Source organism: Hyperolius riggenbachi, chromosome 7, assembly GCF_040937935.1.
Source record: "Hyperolius riggenbachi isolate aHypRig1 chromosome 7, aHypRig1.pri, whole genome shotgun sequence".
NCBI lineage: Eukaryota > Metazoa > Chordata > Amphibia > Anura > Hyperoliidae > Hyperolius > Hyperolius riggenbachi.
In genome coordinates this window covers 160,475,324-160,490,075 of record NC_090652.1, presented here as the reverse complement: position 1 = coordinate 160,490,075, position 14,752 = coordinate 160,475,324, and positions in this window count along the sequence as shown.

Below are 14,752 nucleotides of genomic sequence, written 5' to 3'. Positions count from 1 at the left end.
CATGCCTGTGAACTATTAGGATCCTAGCAACCCTCCTGATTGGCTGTAACAGTTACAACATACTTAAGGGTCCTGTGGGAGAGAGGGTGGTACTGGAGAAAGATTCAACTTTATTATGTATGTGTCTTATATACTGTATATGGTATTGGAAAAAAGAGCTAAACATAATACAGTATAATATATCTAAAGCAGCCATGATTGTAAAATGCTATACATCTGAAGACGCTGGTTTGGGAATTGCATGCTATGAGCAGACCTGTGACAGAATTTTTGCACAGTTTGGTTGGTTGTATCATATTGATAGGGCAGTGTTTGTGTGTGTGTGTGTACATGTGTATCTTTCAAATGGACTGCATGACACAATTTACTAATATTTTTTTTCTTCTAGCCTGTTTCATTTGCTTTATATTTTCTATTGTATATTTTTTCATCACTGTTTCACCTGATGGAGCTTAGGCATAGTGTTAAATCTGAATTGAAGCCATCTGTGTGGAAAGACAAGCAGATAATATATATATTTTTTTAATTCTCTGGAGATGTGTTCAGTTTTCTGTGCTTTATTTCATTTTCCTGCAATTTGTTTAGTCTGGTATTGCTTTACTGGGCTACTTGAAAACATGCATAAAGAGAAAACACCGCTCACCACTCCACCATAACCTCCAGGAGCAGGACCAAGCACAGCCAGGCCAGACAAACGTAGAGAAAGAGGATCCATTCCACTGGATGAATAAAGGTCCGATTTTTATAAGAAAATTATAAAAACTGGACAGTAGGCATATTAGCTCATGCATATCGGAGCTAGTGATCCCTCCTTAGTTATAGCTCATGGCTCATAGCTATGACTAAGGAGCGATTACTAGCTCCAATACGCGTGAGCTAATATGCCTACTGTCCAGTTTTGATGATTTTCTAATAAAGAATGGACTTTTATTCATCCAGTGGAGCAGATTCTCTATACTTGAAAACATGCCACTGGATTAAAGCAAGTATAGCCACTGGATTAAAGCAAGAAGAAATCTTTAGAAATGTTATTCTCTTAAGGTGCCCATTAACCTTTTAGCAGCCAAAAAAGTAAAACTTTATTTGGTTGCAGGGCTGATTTTTTCCTGCTGCTGGGGAAGTGTGCAGGGTATGCAGGCGGCAAGAAACATTTATAGTTACCTATCCAGACAGCTGGATCGGCTTCTCTCATCCACCACGGTGGCGATGTAGCAATCCTGACATGTCTTCTCAGTTCCAGTCATATGATATGAAGTGATCAGGATTCAGGAGACTATGTCAGCGCTACAGCGCTACCTGGTGGTGGAAAAGGGGTGATGGAAGAGTCTCTTTCATCACCCTTCTTCCACCACTGGGTGGAGCTGTAACGCTGTCACAGTCTCCTGAATCTCATTCACGTCATATCATGTGATCGGATGTGATCGGGACCAAGAAGACCTGTCGGAAGTTCAGAGTCACAGGTGGAGGAAGAGAAGAAGCCGTCCAGAACAGGTAACTATAACTTCTCCCGGCTACCCACACTAAGCGGCTATGGGTCTTCACCAAAGCACCCCGCAAGGGATGGGCCGCCACCCTTAGTGGGCGCTGCCTGGTAGCCACCAGGTCACGACCCCTGCAGGCACAAAGCAAACAGGTAACTGAATACAAGGCCAAACTAGCTGAGGTCAAAGGGCACGCTGCGATCAAATGATGGTCCATAACAAGCCAAGGTGAAAATATGCAGATTAATATCGAAGTCAAAATACAAGCTGCTCAGAGCTTCTGAAATGAACAGCAGCTGTGCACTTAATGCAATGCAGTAGTTCTGCGCCTGCGCAGTAGAGCCCGGAGGACGTCCGATGACGTCAGAGCGCCGGCGTGGGACGCAGAAGTTCCGGGCCTTGGAGCGCAGAAGAGCCCGACCTGGCAGCCGGCCTGGCCAGGTCGGGTCGGCCACCGGAGACCACCGGGAGCCTGCGGAGCGGCGGCGAGGGCACCTCCTGCCTGCCACGGGCTGGAGGAAGCCCCAGGTAAGTGGAAATTGATTTTGATTTTTTACCCACCCTCCCTGAACCTTTCCTTTAAGTGCTATTTGAGTAAAGCACTTTACAAATGTTGTTGTACTAGTCTCGAAACTTGCCCTACCTTTAGGGAAAATGTTTGAAAACTCAAATGGATTAGAGATGCATGCTACTGAGTGAAAGTGTTATTACATTTTCTTTTTTCATCCTAAATTTCAACTTCCTGTAAAATGAATTGCTTTACTAAATTTATTGTTGTTGGAAAAGTGCATTTTTTACCCACCCTCCCTGAACCTTTCCTTTAAGTGCTATTTGAGTAAAGCACTTTACAAATGTTGTTGTACTAGTCTCGAAACTTGCCCTACCTTTAGGGAAAATGTTTGAAAACTCAAATGGATTAGAGATGCATGCGCAGTAGAGCCCGGAGGACGTCCGATGAAGTCAGCGCGCCGGCGTGGGACGCAGAAGTTCCGGGCCTTGGAGCGCAGAAGAGCCCGACCTGGCAGCCGGCCTGGCCAGGTCGGGTCGGCCACCGGAGACCACCGGGAGCCTGCGGAGCGGCGGCGAGGGCACCTCCTGCCTGCCACGGGCTAGAGAAAGCCCCAGGTAAGTGGAAATTGATTTTAATTTTTTACCCACCCTCCCTGAACCTTCCCTTTAAAGAGGCACTGTAACCAAGGATTAAACTTCATCCCAATCAGTAGCCGATACCAGGTGTGTAACAATAGACCCTGCAAGGGAATGCAACCGTGTGTGTGTGTGTGGGGTAGGGGTCAGAATATGCAGGGGGCCCTGTGGGTGGAGAAGTTTCTTCTTCCTGTCCTGAGAGACTGACAACTAAGGACACAGAGAGAAAAAACTTTCTGCTCTCTGCACAGTTGTTCTAATGACTGCATCTGCTCAGCCACTGATAAGGAATCATACAAAGTTTTATAGACAAAGATTTGTAGACAGTCCCTATTCTGTGTTCAGCAGGGCCTTGTACACAGTGTTGCTTTACCCCAAGCCTCTCTACCCCTCCCTAAGTGCTCTGTACTGTAGTGATGCTGGAGAAGTCTGCAGAGCCAGTTCTGCTCAAACAAAAATGGGCAGAGTAAGTGAAATAAGAAGCTGTGCCTGGGAGCACACTCGTCTGTTGCATTTTTGTATGTATTTTCTGCACACCATGTGTGTCTGTATGTGTGAAAACATGCATGTTTTATCACAGAAGCTAATGTAACTGATAGAGAAAATTCCTGCAGTGCTTCACTGCTGTCTGTTTTTATCTGCATGGGGAAAACACATCCAAGTTTGCGCTAGCCAATTGAATAACATTAGTTCTCTTTTTACCTGTGCAGAACGCAAGGGGTAGGGGCATCCAAAGTTTCACAGGGTGACCCAGGTATTTCTAGTTACGCCCCGGGCCAATACCCCTTTTTTCATGAGAAATCTTTACCTTTTCTCAAATAGATCATCAGGGGGCTTTGTATGGCTGATATTGTGGTAATACCCCTCCCACAGTGTGATGTCAGCACCTAGGTCCTGACAGTTTGCTGTATGTGAGCGGGAAATAACAGCTTCCAACTGCCAATCAACCAGCATCTCCAGACAACCAGTTTCTATGAAAAAAAACTTTTAGCCTATCACATTGTTAGGGAGTATGGTTATAAATAATGGCAGTTGGTACTCTCTAGATTGTGGATTAAACAATATGAACAATTTACATGGCAAATATCAGTATTTTTTTCATCTCTCTTCTACTTTGTAACTTCTCTCTTTGCAATGTTTTGATTTATTTTCCCCCCTTTTCTCTACAGTTCCTCTTTAACCACTTGAGGACCGCAGTATTAAACCCCCCTAAAGACCAGGCAATTTTTCAGGAAATAGGCCACTGCAGCTTTAGGGCCTTGCTGCAGGGCCACCCAACTCAGCACACAAGTGATCCCCCCCCCTCCTTTTCTGTTGGTGGGGTCCGATCCCTGCCAGGATGTTTATTTTTTTTTATAAATATTTTTTTTAATATTTTACAAATATTTCCTTATTTATTTAATATTTTTTTTCCCAAACACCCTACCTACCCCAGCCAGCCAATAGCGGCGATCGGCTCTCATAGGCTTCAGCCTATGAGAGACAATCGCTCTCCTGTGTCTCAGAGGGACTGCCGTGTCACATCGGCACGCGCAATCACCTGCAAACTCTGCCACCAGGACTGCATGCCGAGCAGCGGTAGGCGGTCCTGGGGCTGCCACCGCGTCCACACCAATTGGCGTGGAGTGGTCGTATAGTGGTTAAATCTATGCCCTGTTTGCGTGCTGCTATCCCTGCCAAGGCATAGATTTTAATCAGCCACAATGCTCGGTCTGGTCGCTCTCACCGTTTGCACCACTATTCTCTCGCTCCACCCGCTTGCTCTGCTGTCACACTGCTGTCAAAGCTTGCGCATCATGGTCAGAGGTCAATTTCATTGGCTCCTGATGTTGTGATTACTGTGAGCCAATCATAGCAATTACATGTCTAATTAAGGAGAGGACGCCTCTGGTCCCTATGGGGCCAGTTCCGTCCGGTCCTAAAGTGGTTAAAGAGCATAGAAAAATCATTTGTGGCAGGGTGGATATAGCAGGTAATTTGGGCACATGCACTACCTCGGTAAAAAGGGTGCCTAATTACCTTCAATATAAATTGAGACAAAAAGGCGCCCATTTGGAAATTTGGGCACCCTCTTAAATTTATTGTCTCTAATAAGAATTTCATCCATTTTATTATCGGCATTTATGTTGTGACCCACAAAAAATCCTAAAAATACATGAAAAACATTTGTGCATTTTTACATCAGAATATATTCAAAACCTTTTATAATAACAACAGACTATTGGCCTAGCCCCATTGAAATCTATGTTGTGCTATTTCTAAATCTGGAGACACATAATGTTCCTTACAATTAAAAGAAATGAAAATATGTCAGGCACATAAGTTTAGTAGAAACGTCACTGCTTATAAAGCCTTTGGCTACATCCTTAGCTTGGGAGGGCAGTGCTATGAGCCTTTGCCTAGCAGTCTCTAAGGCTTTAGTTGGAATCAGACCCTCCTTTTTTCCCAGTAGCCACGTCTTATTCATAATCTCCACACTCTTCTGTAGTTCCGCCAGATGATTAACTTGCCTTGATATTAGCCTCTAATCTCATTTTGCATGGAAATAATAAATACTTCTGTTCTTCTTTAATATGTATCCAAGCATTTCCAGGATTACAATATATACCAGTTCACTGGTTTCAATAAGGTAGCCAATTAGGTAGCCAATTGAATAACATTGGACAGCACGGTGGCGTAGTGGTTAGCGCTCTCGCCTTACAGCGCTGGGTCCCCAGTTTGAATCCCAGCCAGATCAACATCTGCAAGGAGTTTGCATGTTCTCCCCTCGTGACAGTTAAAAATGGTGCATAGCGGCAGGGGAATTAAAAGGGTGCCACATAGACTTACATTTTATAACGCTATTTAGCGTTATAAGTGTTAAAAAAATGTCGCAGGTAGAGATGTCGCAAACCGCCGATTTTCGGTTCGCGAACCGGGTTCGCGAACTTCCGCGGAAGGTTCGGTTCGCGGAAAAGTTCGCGAACCGCAATAGACTTCAATGGGGAGGCGAACTTTGAAAACTAGAAACATTTATGCTGGCCAGAAAAGTGATGGAAAAGATGTTTCAAGGTGTCTAACACCTGAGATCTTTCAGTGACTACAAGAGGGGGGAAAAAAAATTCAAAAATACCTTATAGTTTTTGAGAAAATCAATTTTAAAGTAACTCCTTCTGACCGTGGGAAAATTAAGCGCCCGCCGAATTTAGCAGTTAATAGCAAAGCCGCTTTAAAAGCTAGAAACCCCAAACTTGCAGAAAATGTTAAGAAGAACAGTGGGAATAAGAGGAAACATTTTTTTTCAAAAAGACCTTATAGTTTTTGAGAAAATCAATTTTAAAGTTTCAATGTAAATTCTCCTTCTGACCGTGGGAAAATATACCCCCGCCGACTTTAATGGTTAATTGCAAAGCCCCTTTAAAAGCTAGCAACACCAAAATCACTGGGAATGTTAAGAAGAACAGTGGGGACAAGAGGAAAAAAAAATTTCAAAAAGACCTTATAGTTTTTGAGAAAATCGATTTTAAAGTTAAAAAAAAGAGTCGATTCATAAAAAGGAACCGATTCATTAAAAAGATCCGGCTCATTCATAGTTAGTATAGCAGAGAGCCGTTAGTATAGCAGAGAATGCGTCCTCGGAAGGACGTGAAGCTGCTGGCTCCCGCTGTCTCTCCCCACCTGCCTGCACCTGTCAACCCCCACCTAGGCTGGCACCCAGCGCACCCATGGGTGCACTGGGTGCCAGCCTAGGTGGGGGTTGACAGGTGCAGGCAGGCAGGTGGGGAGAGACAGCGGGAGCTAGCAGCTATGCGTCCCAAAGGACGCATTCTCTGCTACGTGGGTGGGGGGCTTCGAAGATCTTCAATCAACTTAATAGAAGATCGCAACATAAGAGGATACAGTTCGTTGGATCAATTACCGTGGATATTGGCGTGGGAATTTTTTTTTAAAGGTACAGGTAAGTATTTATGGTTAATTAAGAAAATTAAAGGACTTTTTTCGTGGTTGTGTTTTCATTTCATTTAACCCTTTGTGGAAATGTGTAAGGGGTACTTTGTACCTCTATACTCATTTCTCCTGGGAGGGGGTGGGCATCTGGGGTCCCCTTCTTAAAGGGGACTCCCAGATGCCACCATGAACCCCCCCAGGGAGTCGTCGCCCCCACCTCCTCCTGGGGCACCGGAAGTGGGGAAGAGCCCCTTGTCCATGGATTGGACAAGGGCTCCGGGGGGGGGGAGGGGAAAGCTTGGCTGCCCCTCCCCCCCGGAGCCCCCCATACCATGGACCATGCGGGCTGGTATAGCTCAGGGTGCAAAGCCCCAGTCGGCCGGGGCTCCGCATTCTGGTTATCCCAGCCTGCATGGGGGACAAGGGGTTACAGAGGCTCGGGAAAGGGGACTCCACGTCATTTTTTTTTCAGATTTCAGATTCAGAAAAAAAAATAAAAAAAAAATAAAATTATATATATATATATATATATATATATAAATATATATATATATATATATATATAAATATATATATATATATATATATATATATACACACACACACACACACATATGTATATATATATATATATATATATATATATATATATACATATATATATATATATATATATATATATATATATATATATATATATATATAATATACACATATATATATATATTTATTTATTTATTTATTTTTAAGGACTTACGAGGCCACAAGTATGAAAAAAGTTAAATACCATTTCATAATCCAGATCCATGGAGGACACCATCTGCGCCGCCCCCCCCCCCGTTCATTCCGCCATGGCACCCGCAGTAATACCGGCGCCGGTCGGGTCCCAACCCCTTCAAACGGGTCGGGTTCTCATTCCCCCCTCAATATGGCCGCCACAGATTGCCGCGGCTGCGCAGTCCGCATAGATGCGATTGCCGGCTGCGCAGCTCTAGGTCCTCCTCCCAATGCATCCGATGTATGCACGCATATTGATGACGCGGCAGGAGGAGGCCCTAGAGCTGCGCAGGTGCAATCGCGTCTGTGCGGACTGCGCGGCAATCTGTGGTGGCCATATTGAGGAGGGAATGAGAACCCGACCTGTTCGGAGGGGTCGGGAGTCGGGACCCGACCGGGGCCGGTATTACTGCGGGAGCCATGGGGGAATGAACGGGAGGGCGCGGATGGCGTCCTCCATGGATCTGGAATATGAAAAGGTATTTAACTTTTTTTCACATTTGTGGCCTCGGAAGTCCTTTAAATATTGTTTCCTGCTATCTTTTTAACATATCCTGCAAATTTGGTGTTGCTAGGATGTAAGGGGCCTTTGCTATTAACTGCTAAAGTCGGCGGGTGATGATAACCAACCAGAATTATAGGAGTGCAAAACTGCTGAATTCTGCTAAGGCTTCCATTAGGCTCCCTATTTCACTTTCCAAAATCTCACATCTTTTCAAAGGTCAATTGCTCAGCAGTGGCAAATTTTCTAGCATTGTAGGGACCCTTAGGGGGAACATGAATGGTGAGTTTGGGGCCCCTAGGCCGAAGAGGTCATAGCCTAGGGTCACAAAAACCTGTTTATTTGGGCAATTTCAATGGTGGCGAGTCTGACGTACATAAATCGCAGCCATGGCCGTTAGCAACGTCTGAATCTCACGAAATGTCTAATGCAGGTAGAAGACATATTGTTAGACTTGGACCCCAAAGATGGGGTCCATACATCTCTGCAAACCAGAGTTACAGGGGTGCAAAAGTAGTAAAATCCCCCTTAGGCTTTCATTGGCTCCCTATTTCACTTTCCAAAATCTCACATCTTTTCAAAGGGCAATTGCTCAGCAGTGGCAAATTTTCTAGCATTGTAGGGACCCTTAGGGGGAACATGACTGGTGAGTTTCGGGCCCCTAGGCCGAAGAGGTCATAGCCTAGGGTCACAAAAACCTGTTTATTTGGGCAATTTCAATGGTGGCGAGTCTGACGTACATAAATCGCAGCCATGGCCGTTAGCAACGTCTGAATCTCACGAAATGTCTAATGCAGGTAGAAGACATATTGTTAGACTTGGACCCCAAAGATGGGGTCCATACATCTCTGCAAACCAGAGTTACAGGGGTGCAAAAGTAGTAAAATCCCCCTTAGGCTTTCATTGGCTCCCTATTTCACTTTCCAAAATCTCACACCTTTTCAAAGGGCAATTGCTCAGCAGGGGCAAATTTTCTAGCATTGTAGGAACTGTTAGGGGGATCATAACTGGTGAGTTTCGGGCCCCTAGGCCAAAGAGGTCATAGCCTAGGGTCACAAAAACCTGTTTATTTGGGCAATTTCAATGGAGGAGATCCTGGCGTACATAAATCGCAGCCATGGCCGTTAGCAACGTCTGGATCTCACGAAATGTCTCATGCAGGTAGAAGACATATTGTTAGACTTGGGCTCCAAAGATGGGTTCCCTACATCTCTGCAAACCAGAGTTACAGGGCTCCAAAATTGGTAAAATCCCCCATAGGCTTTCATTGGGCCTCCTATTTACAGTTCCAAAATCTCACATCTTTTCAAAGGGCAATTGCTCAGCAGTGGCAAATTTTCTAGCATTGTAGGGACCCTTAGGGGGAACATCACTGGTGAGTTTCGGGCCCCTAGGCCGAAGAGGTCATAGCCTAGGGTCACAAAAACCTGTTTATTTGGGCAATTTCAATGGAGGAGATCCTGGCGTACATAAATCGCAGCCATGGCCGTTAGCAACGTCTGAATTTCACGAAATGTCTCATGCAGGTAGAAGACATATTGTTAGACTTGGATTCCAAAGATGGGTTCCCTACATCTCTGCAGTTACAGGGGTGCAAAAGTAGTAAAATCCCCCATAGGCTTTCATTGGCTCCCTATTTCACTTTCCAAAATCTCACATCTTTTCAAAGGGCAATGGCTCAGCTGTACCAAATTTTCTAGCATTGTAGGGACTCTTAGGGGGATCATGACTGATGAGTTTTGCCACTGCTGAGCCATTGCCCTTTGAAAAGATGTGAGATTTTGGAACTGTAAATAGGAGGCCCAATGAAAGCCTATGGGGGATTTTACTAATTTTGGAGCCCTGTAACTCTGGTTTGCAGAGATGTAGGGGCCCCATCTTTGGAATCCAAGTCTAACAATATGTCTTCTACCTGCATGAGACATTTCGTGAAATTCAGACGTTGCTAACGGCCATGGCTGTGATTTATGTACGCCAGCATCACCTCCATTGAAATTGCCCAAATAAACAGGTTTTTGTGACCCTAGGCTATGACCTCTTCGGCCTAGGGGCCCGAAACTCACCAGTTATGATCCCCCTAACAGTTCCTACAATGCTAGTAAATTTGCCACTGCTGAGCAATTGCCCTTTGAAAAGGTGTGAGATTTTGGAAAGTGAAATAGGGAGCCAATGAAAGCCTATGGGGAATTTTACTAATTTTGCACCCCTGTAACTTTGGTTTGCAGAGATGTAGGGACCCCATCTTTGGAATCCAAGTCTAACTATATGTCTTCTACCTGCATGAGACATTTCGTGACATTCAGACGTTGCTAACGGCCATGGCTGCGATTTATGTACGTCAGCATCACTACCATTGAAATTGCCTAAATAAACAGGTTTTTGTGACCCTAGGCTATGACCTCTTCGGCCTAGGGGCCCGAAACTCACCAATTATGATCCCCCTAACAGTTCCTACAATGCTAGAAAATTTGCCACTGCTGAGCAATTGCCCTTTGAAAAGATGTGAGATTTTGGAACTGTAAATAGGAGGCCCAATGAAAGCCTATGGGGGATTTTACCAATTTTGGAGCCCTGTAACTCTGGTTTGCAGAGATGTTGGGAACCCATCTTTGGAGCCCAAGTCTAACAATATGTCTTCTACCTGCATGAGACATTTCGTGAGATTCAGACGTTGCTAACGGCCATGGCTGCGATTTATGTACGTCAGACTCGCCACCATTGAAATTGCCCAAATAAACAGGATTTTGTAACCCTAGGCTATGACCTCTTCGGCCTAGGGGCCCAAAACTCACCAGTTATGATCCCCCTAACAGTTACTACAATGCTAGAAAATTTGCCACTGCTGAGCAATTGCCCTTTGAAAAGGTGTGAGATTTTGGAAAGTGAAATATGGAGCCAATGAAAGCCTAGGGGGATTTTACTAATTTTGCACCCCTGTAACTGGTTTGCAGAGATGTAGGGACCCCTTCTTTGGAATCCAAGTCTAACAATATGTCTTCTACCTGCATGAGACATTTCTTGAAATTCAGACGTTGCTAACGGCCATGGCTGCAATTTATGTACGTCAGCATCACTACCATTGAAATTGCCCAAATAAACAGGTTTTTGTGACCCTAGGCTATGACCTCTTCGGCCTAGGGGCCCGAAACTCACCAGTTATGATCTCCTAACAGTTCCTACAATGCTAAAAAAATTGCCACTTCTGAGCAATTGCCCTTTGAAAAGATTTGAGATTTTTGAAAGTGAAATAGTGAGCCTAATGGAAGCCTATGGCAGAATTCAGCACTTTTGCACCCCTATAATTCTGGTTGGTTATGATCACCCGCCGACTTTAGCAGTTAATAGCAAAGGCCCCTTACATCCTATCAACACCAAATTTGCAGGATATGTTAAAAAGATAGCAGGAAACAATATTTAAAGGACTTCCGAGGCCACAAATGTGAAAAAAGTTAAATACCTTTTCATAATTCCAGATCCATGGAGGACGCCATCCGCGCCCTCCCGTTCATTCCCCCATGGCTCCCGCAGTAATACCGGCCCCGGTCGGGTCCCGACTCCTGACCCCTCCGAACAGGTCGGGTTCTCATTTCCCACTCAATATGGCCACTACAGATTGCCGCGGCTGCGCAGTCCGCACAGACGCGTTTGCACCTGAGCAGCTCTAGGGCCTCCTCCTGCCGCGTCATCAATATGCGTGCATACATCGGACGCATCGGGAGGAGGACCTAGAGCTGCGCAGCCGGCAATCGCATCTTTGCGGACTGCGCAGCTGCGGCAATCTGTGGCGGCCACATTGAGGGGGGATTGAGAACCCGACCCGTTTGGAGGGGTCGGGTCCCGACCGGCGCCGGTATTACTGCGGGTGCCATGGCGGAATGAACGGGTGGCGCAAATGGGTTTCCGCCATGGATCTGGATTATGAAATGGTATTTAACTTTTTTCATACTTGTGGCCTCGTAAGACCTTTAAAAAACAATAAAAAAAAATATATATATATGTGTGTGTGTATATATATATATATATATATATATATATATATATATATATATATGTATTTATTATTTTTATGTGCTGAGTGTGGGAAATAAATTAAAAAAAAATGACGTGGGGTCCCCCCTCCCGAGCCTCTGCAACCCCTTGTCCCCCATGCAGGCTGGGATAGCCAGAATGCGGAGCCCCGGCCGACTGGGGCTTCGCACCCTGAGCTATACCAGCCCGCATGGTCCTTGGTATGGGGGGCTCCGGGGGGGGGGGGGGGGGGGCAGCCAAACCTTCCCCCCCCCCCGGAGCCCTTGTCCAATCCATGGATAAGGGGCTCTTCCCCACCTCCGGTGCCCCAGGAGGAGGTGGGGGCGACGACTCCCTGGGGAGGTTCATGGTGGCATCTGGGAGTCCCCTTTAAGAAGGGGACCCCAGATGCCCACCCCCCTCCCAGGAGAAATGAGTATAGGGGTACAAGGTACCCTTTACCATTTCCACAAAGGGTTAAATGAAATAAAAACACAACCACGAGAAAAGTATTTTATTATTCTAAATTAACCATAAATACTTACCTGTACCTTTAAAAAAGTTTTCCCACGCCAATATCCACGGTAAACGATCCAACGAACTGTATCCTCTTATGTTGCGATCTTCAATTAAGTTGATTGAAGATCTCCGATGCCTCCCACATAGCAGAGAATGCGTCCTTTTGGACGCATAGCTGCCGGCTCCTGCTGTCTCTCCCCACCTCCTCACCTGTCACTCTCACCTAGCCTGGCACCCATGGGTGCGCTGGGTGCCAGGCTAGGTGAGGGTGACAGGTGCAGGCAGGTGGGGAGAGACAGCAGCGAGCCGGCAGCTTCACGTCCTGCTCAGGACGCATTCTCTGCTATACTAACAGTTCTTGAATCATCCGGTTCTTTTTAATGAATCGGTTCTTTTTTTTATGATTTTCATTTTACTTTGAAACTTTAAAATTGATTTTCTCAAAAAGTATAAGGTCTTTTTGAAAAAAAATGTTTTCCTCTTGTTCCCACTATTCCACTTAACATTCCCAACAATTTTGGTGTTTCTACTATGTAAGGGGACTTTGCTATTAACCGTTAAAGTCGGCAGCCATTAAAGTCTATGGGGAGAATCGAACTTCCGCAAAAGTTCGCCTGTTGCAGGCGAACGCGAACCCCCAAAGTTCGCCTGGAACCGTTCGCCGGCGAACCGTTCGCTACATCTCTAGTCGCAGGCAGTGTGTCTTACACTTATAACGCTAACTAGCGTTATAAGTGTTCAAAAATGCAGAGGGCAGTGAGGGTCGGGGGGGAGAGAGGCAGAGGGACACTGGAGGGCATAGGCATTGGGGGAGGATGTGTGCAGAGGCATACGCTACCTTGTCCTGGGCCGCCGATCGCTCCATCCCTCCGCTCCTTCACTTCCTAGTTTGTTTGCTGTAGTCCTGCAGCTGGCCAATCACCATGTGGTTTCAGTCTCCGCATGGTGATTGGCCAGCTTCAGGACTACAGCAAACGAATGGAATAAGTGAAGGAGCAGAGGGAAAGAGCGATCGCCGGGCCAGGACAAGGTAACGTATGCCTATTACACACATCTTTCACCTATGCCCTCCAGTGTCCCGCTGCCTCTCTCCCCCAACCCCCGCTGCCTATACTAGCAGCCCCCTGCATTTTTCGCACCGCTCTGCAATTAACAGGGCCGGATTTGTACTTTTCACCACCCAAGGCCCACTATCAGCAGCTGCCCCAGGAGCGACAGCATCCTATACCCCCCCCCCCCCCCAACATGGCAGGGATTGTAGGCTCCTCTGAGGGCAGTTAGTGATTAGCAATGGTAGGGATTAGACTCTGTAAGCTCCTTGGCAAGCGGCACATTTGGTGAGTGACAGGCAGCTCAGAGATCACTGTAAGTGCCCATTCGCTGTCCCTTCATCCCCTGAGTGCCAGATCCGGCTGTTTGTAGCTGTACAATGCTATGTGCAAACTCTGTGTAGCAAGATGAATGTTTGGCACACTTACTGCTACTGCCTCCCTGCTGCCCACAGCCCGCCCCTTGCTTTCCCGGTGCCCTAGGCCATGGCCTATGTGGCCTTGCCTGAAATCTGGCCATGGTAATAAATGTATCATAAAACACTATTTATCGTTTTAATGTATTTACATTAAAATGGTAAATAGCATTTTATGATACATTTATCGGCAGAACGGTGCACCATTTTTCTCCCTGCGCCATTTTCAGATGGACCCGTTCTCCACCTGTCTGTGTGGGTTTCCTCCAGACGCTCCAGTTTCCCCCCACATCCCAAAAACCATACAGATAATTTAATTGGCTTCCCCCTAAATTGACCTTAGCCTATGCATAGAGATGGGCCGAACCTCCGATTTTAGGTTCGCGAACCCTGTTCGCGAACTTCCGCGAAAGGTTCGGTTCGCGAAAAAGTTCGCGAACCGCAATAGACTTCAATGGGGAGGCGAACTTTCAAAGTTTTAAAAAATTCTATCAACTGGAAAAATGATAGAAAACATGTTTCAAAAGCTCTAATACCTGGAGCCCCACCTAATTGAGTGAAATACACATCACTCTGGAGGACCCTCCCTCCCTCAAGCAAGGTCCTTTATACCATTTGCCTACCTACACTAATTAGTTATGGGACAGCTGCTACACACTCTGCTAGGGAAATTTTGATTGGCCCCCTCCTCCTCCTCCCTCTACCCTTCTACCTATTCCCTCCTCCCTCCTGCCGGAGGGAGGAGGGTCTCTTCTGCCAGGGAATTATACTATTTTAAAAACCAGTATACATCATACCATAGCTGGTACATCATACCATAGCTGGGAATACATACATGAGTATACATCATACCATAGCTGGGGATACATACATGAGTATACATCATACCATAGCTGGGAATCGAACCCAGATCTCACTGTGTGGTGG